Here is a 6,400-nt window from a genome sequence, read left to right on the forward strand (position 1 = left end):
CCCGAGCCAGATACACTTACCCGCGCTCTTTGCTCCGCGATACATTTTCACCACTCCAGCCAGAGGTCTGTTTTGGAAAGGCCCCTCTTAAAAACTTAGCGACAAAACAAAGTGCGAGGCACACATAAATAGCCGTCAGTAAATTCTGCAGATCAAGGAAGAATGATCAAGGAAGGAACACATGACCCGTAGCAAGTTGGGAGGGATCGAACGATCCATACGAACAGGTGAGACAGGTTTGGAGAAATACTTTCTTCCCGCTAAAGAAAATGATATAATAAATAACTGAGGTGATTTGAAGGTGGGGCGAGAGATAGTGACACTCAAGGAAAAAGTCGTATGCAAATAGCAGTTTCTGTAGCCACAGGACAACCCAAGGAGCGATCTGAGTATTTTGTTAGATTGGTTACACTATTGTAAAATATTACAAATCAGTTGACAGGAAACTCACACAATTTAACAAATATGTAACTGATGAGATGAGAGACTGCAGATGTTGAAATATGGAACAAAACACAAAGTGCTGGAGGAACTTAGCAGGTCAGGCAGCAACCATGGAGGGACAATCGATGCCAATGTTTTGCATCTAGACTCTGCACCGGGGCAGCTGATATATTTGAGTGACATGTGGGGGGAGGGGATACGTATCGATCAGGATACTGTGAAGATCCTGCAGTTGCTTCAAAGTGTTGCCATTTGGATCTCTTACTGACAACAGAGAGGGGTTTGATTTGACATCTCACCACAGTAGCAACACCTCCAATGACACTGCACTCCCCCCAGGACTGCATTAGAGTGAAGACAGCGATATGTGAGGGTGGGGGGAGGCGGTGGGGTAAAGCCACAACCTTGCAGGCACAAGTATTCTCCGGGGAGCCACGGGTGGCACAGTCGTGTGGTCGGTGAACCATCAAATGTCAACGATGTCACTTGTCCGTTCTTCGTTGTTGACTGGTTCCACATATCACCCACCAAGTTGTTGAGTGGGCGATTGTCCCTCCATGGTTGCTGCCTGACCTGCTAAGTTCCTCCAGCACTTTGTGTTTTGTTCCATATTTCAGCATCTGCAGTCTCTCATTTCGTTGTCTAATGCATTTCGTTGTCTCTGTACACTGACAATGACAATTAAAAATTGAATCTGAATCTGAGTCCATCCTGCATTTTGTTTTTGTTTTTTATTAACATTCTGCATTTTTCAGTTTTTAGACCTTAACTTATATATATACGCCTGCCATTAGTCGTGCATTGTTTTGTTTTTTAGGTACTTTCTTGGGCATGGTTTTCATCAACATCCAGCATTTATTGGCCATTCCGACTTGGTCTTGAGAAGGTGCTGGTGCATCACACACTTGAACTGCTGCGGGACATGTGCACGGAGTAGGGATTGCCAGGAGTCACCAGGAACTGCAGATGCTAGAATCTTGAGCAAAACACAAAGTGCGGGAGGACCTCAACGGTTCAGGCAGCATCTATGGAGTCGACGGACAGAAGATGTTTCGGGTCTGAATCCAAATTCAAACCTAGTATGAAGAAGGGTCATGACTCGAAATGGTGTCTGTCCATTCCCTTCACAGATGCTGCCTGACCCATTGAGTTCCATGTTTGGACCAAGATAGGAATGAGATCTGGTAATGAATATTCTTGGTAAAACACATAGTGAGAGTTGGCTACTGGCAAGTTCCTGTTGAGAGTACTGTCATTACTACCTTCCATTCCATATTGGCCAGCAAATGTTTAGCACACAACAGCTTTGTATGGTAACTTGACCATATTTGGGCATCTTGGTTCAGATCCACTTAGTCCTGTTCCTAGCCTACACTTCCACACTCCCCATCGAGCCCAAGCTGTCACCTGGTGTGATAGTAAGAAAATGAGTAGCGTGCTAAACCAGGCGGTTAAAAGATTTAGTGGAATTAATTCTACTGCCAAGCTTACAAACCATCCTACTAAAGCTACTCGATTTATTTTGAATCAATCCCAAGTAACTCATTTTGTCTCAGCACTAAGACTTGGTCTCCACTAAGACCATGGTTAGTCCCTTCATGATGCATTTCAATAAGACAAGGATGAAAATCCAGCAAGCCTTTTCTTTCACATTACTTCCGGCTCCTGTAATAACACTAGCTTAATTTAGAGATACAGCATGGAAACAGGCCCTTTGGCCCATCGAGTTCACACTGACCATCGATCAACTGGTTCACCCAAGTTCTATTTTATAAAGCCATAAGTGATAGGAGCAGAATTATCCATTTTCTCATTCACTCCCTCTACACTAGGGGCAATTTGCCTACAAACCCTCAAGACATTGGGGCGTGGGAGGAAACCCACGGTCACAGGGAGAACATGCAAACTCCACTCAGACAGCACCCAAGGCCAGAATCAAACCAGAGTCTGTGGAACTGTGAGCAACAGCTCTACCAGCTGCGTCACCAAGTTGCCCTCAAAGTCTAGTAGAACTTAGTTTGGCCGGCTGTGGACGAGCACTGAAACACTCTTAGTGATGGTCATCCCAGAATGCATGCTTTAATGCTTTAATATTCTCCTTGGGAGTATTGGCCAGTCAGCTGGCAACAGATCAATCCATATGCCTGAATCTGACCTAACATCATGAGATTTCATGGGGCCAAGAAGACTGTTGGCACAGTAGTGTAGATCAAATGCTGCATTGGTAGCGACAAATTGCAGAATTCACCACGCTGTTGCCTGGATTGGCTTACTGCTGGTGGCAGGAAAGAATTTTAAAGGGCATCTGACAGATACGTTTTCTTTTTTATACACAGTAAGTGGTTAATATCTGGAATATCTAGCTGCCAAAAATCTAACAAAAGACATTCAGCGAGTCTTAAATAGGCAGACTAGAGAAAGATATACAGTGCCCTCCATAATTTTTGGGACAAAGATTTATTTGATCTCTATACTCCACAATTTGAGATTTGTAATAGAAAAAAATCACATGTGGTTAAAGTGCACATTGTCAGATTTTATTAAGGGGTATTTTTTAATACATTTTGATTTCACCATGTAGAAATTACAGCTGTGTTTATACATAGTTCCCCCCCACACCTCATTTCAGGGCACCATAATGTTCGAGACACATGGTTTCACAGGTGTTTGTCATTGCTCAGGTGTGTTTAATTGCCTCCTAATGCAGGGATAAGAGAGCTCTCAGCACCTAGTCTTTCCTCCAGTCTTTCCATCACCTTTGGAAACTTCTATTGCTGTTTATCAACATGAGGACCTAAGTTGTGCCAATGAAAGTCAAAGAAGCCATTATGGGACCGAGAAACAAGAATAAAACTGTTAGAGACATCAGCCGAATCTTAGACGTACCAAAATTAACTGTTTGGAACATCATTAAGAAGAAAGAGAGCACTGGCGAGCTTACTAATTGCAAAGGGACTGGCAGACCAAGGAAGACCTTCACAGCTGATGACAGAAGAATTCTCTCTGTAATAAGAGAAAAATGCCCAAAGACGTCCATCAGATCAGAAACGCTCTTCAGGAGTCAGGTGTGGATTTGTCAAAGACTACTGTCCAAGAAAGACTTTATGTAGAGAAATGCAGGGGCTACATTGCAAGATGCAAACCACTGGTTAGCCACAAAAATAGGATGGCCAGGTTACAGTTTGTCAAGAAGTGTTTAAAAGAACAACCAGTTCTGGAAAAAGGTCTTGTGGACAGATGAGATGAAGATTAACTTATCAGAGTGAAGGCAAGAGCAAAGTATGGAGGAGAGAAGGAATTGCCCAAGATCTAAAGCATACCACCCCATCTGTGAACCACAGTGATGGGGGTGTTTTGACCTGGGCATGTATGGCTGCTGAAGGTACTGGCTCACATCTTCATTGATGATACAACTGCTGGTGGTAGTAGCATAATGAATTCTGAAGTGTATAGACACATCCTATCTGCTCAAGTTCAAACAAATGCCTCAAAACTCATTGGCCGGCAGTTCATTCTACAAGACAATGATCCCAAACAACGGATATGTAAGAAAATACTAAACATGAGTACTTTCATTTACATGACATTGCTGTATCCCAAACATTATAGTGCCCTGAAATGGGGGGGACTATGTATAAACACTGCTGTAATTGCTACATGGTGAAACCAAAATGTATAAAAATGGCCTTTATTACAATGTGCACTTTAGCCACATGTGGATTTTTTTCTATTACAAATCTCAAATTGTGGAGTACTGAGACACATAAATGATGGGACTTTGTCCCAAACATTATGGAGGGCACTGTAGTCAGAATGCAGGCAAATTGGATTAGTGTAAGTCAGCATAGGCATAGTGGGCTGAAGGGCCTGTTTGTGCTGTGCATCTTTCACTAAATCTGTAATTTAAAGGGTATTTAGGTTACTATTTCACTGTAGCAGAGATCTCCGACCGTGTATGCTGATATTACTGAAATAGGGAGGTCATTGAATTGTTTAAGAAGGGTCTGAAGAAGGGTTTCGGCCCAAAACGTTGCCCATTTCCTTCACTCCATAGATGCTGATGCACCCGCTGAGTTTCTCCAACATTTTTGTGTACCTTAGGTCATTGAATTTGCTTGGTGCTTAGAAAGGGGCCTTTGCTGACAAACCACATTGGCACCGCTGCCCACACTATGCACTTAGAATTAGACGGAGCTTTGACAAGACGAAGAATAAAACTCACTAAACTCCAAGGAAGTGTACTCACAGTGCAATAAAAACTCACTGTATTCCTGAGATGTGAAGCTCGGTTCAAAAGCTTGCCACCAGTGCGAGTTTTTTCTCACTTCCAAGTCTGCTGTAAATTGCTGTGAATAATAACTCCATCATTGTAGTAAGTAATCCCGGAATAAGCAGCTGGATAGATGAGTCTCTCACTACTACCCTCATCCATCCCCCACTCAGGCACCTTGCTGGACCTACATTCATCGATGTGGCAGTTTTCCTCCTCCTTGCTACTTGTCTTTTTTTTTTAAACGTTCAGTGTATTTGTAGTATCTGCCTGTTCTGATAAAAGAATTACAGTGAAATATGACTTCCTCTGTTGGCAGCAGCAACACGGTCTGACTGGAACCATTTCCAACACCTGGTTTCATTCTCAGATTAAAACCAGTACTTATTAAAAAACCTGACTCTCTCTGGCTGGATTCCAATGTTGTGACAATCTGCTTAATGATCAATTTGATTTGTGCAAACTGTTTACATAATTGTCTATTGATGTTGGGTATATACGTCACACCAATTATCAGTACCTTTGTTTAAACGTTGATTTTATAACCAAAACATCAGCTGATTCACTCTGCTGGTATTTGAATGGCCACTGGGAAACTCCCAGTTGATAGAACTTGCACGCACAAGGCAGATATAATTTATCAATTGATGGCTTTCAATTTTGTAGATATCTGTGATGATGCATTTGTTGTACTTTTAGCAAATTTGCTCCTTTGATGTAGACTCAAGTGTTTTTTTTTTTAGCGAGGTATTCATAAATTCACAAAATATGAATTGGCTTGTTCATAAATTCACAAAATATGAATTGGTTTGTTCAACGAAGTCTGCTTTGCGTCCATTGTTTGTTCATGCTGGGAAATGCAGACATTTTTTTGAAAACTGAGAACCAGGGATGTTTGGTGTTGAGTTTATGGTCAACAATCTATACCACAGACACACTGTTCTTTCTATCAGGATTTGATGCTCCCCAAACCTCTTCATGTCACCTCTGCCATCATCTTCAAATTGCTTTCAGAATGTGTCTCCCAACATTTCCACCCTTTACGTAAAACACCCAATTGTAAAAATGTCATGTTTACACAAATGCAGGTTTCAGCAGGTGGGTGTAGGGGCCATAATTTAGGTATGTTGCAAAACTTACCTTCAGCGGCGCTGCAGTTCTGCCGCCGCCCGTGTGCGCGACTTTGGCGCCTTTGAGAGGGGGGCGGGTTTAAAACGCGATTTTCTCTAGGCTGTTGAAATCGATGTTGTTCAGCCTACTGAGTTGCTGATGAAAAATCGCTGCGAAATTCGTTCGCTGCAGGTATTTTTAAACTAAATTGGGTTATTTAATTGTTATAGTAGATTAAAAATCATCCTCTAAAGCCGCGAACCCCGACAACGGGACGGATCTCATGTAGGGGACAAAGCAAGGTAGGTTGTTTATTTTTACATTAAAAAGGGCTTCTTAAGATCCCTTTATACAAAATTTTATGTTGCGAGTAGGTGACTTGGGGGCCCATTCAATCCCACAGTGTCTTTCATGCCGACATGGGGTACAAATTCACCGCAATGGTAGTGCTCTAAACCAGCGCGTTCCACAGAATCACACTAGCAAGCTGATTTAATAGGCCATTAATTTACAGCAATTGAACACTAAATCCCTTCCATTTGGCCTATAAATTAGTCAATGATTTAAAAATCATGT

At 42.2% G+C, this 6,400-nt stretch overlaps 1 protein-coding gene across 2 annotated transcripts in view; it reads right to left on the reverse strand.

The window, feature by feature from the left end:
* Window positions 1–290, reverse strand: part of LOC129709620 (SH3 domain-containing kinase-binding protein 1-like) — a 74,509-nt gene extending 74,219 nt beyond the window's left edge. The window contains exon 1 of one of the 2 annotated variants that reach the window (XM_055656082.1): window positions 21–290. The gene's annotated coding sequence lies outside the window, so the exon portion shown is untranslated. The remainder of the gene's footprint in view (window positions 1–20) is intronic. The other variant, XM_055656083.1, reaches the window with a different exon arrangement.
* Between the last annotated feature and the right edge of the window lie 6,110 nt (window positions 291–6,400).

Source organism: Leucoraja erinacea, chromosome 26, assembly GCF_028641065.1.
Source record: "Leucoraja erinacea ecotype New England chromosome 26, Leri_hhj_1, whole genome shotgun sequence".
Classification (NCBI taxonomy): Eukaryota; Metazoa; Chordata; class Chondrichthyes; order Rajiformes; family Rajidae; genus Leucoraja; species Leucoraja erinaceus.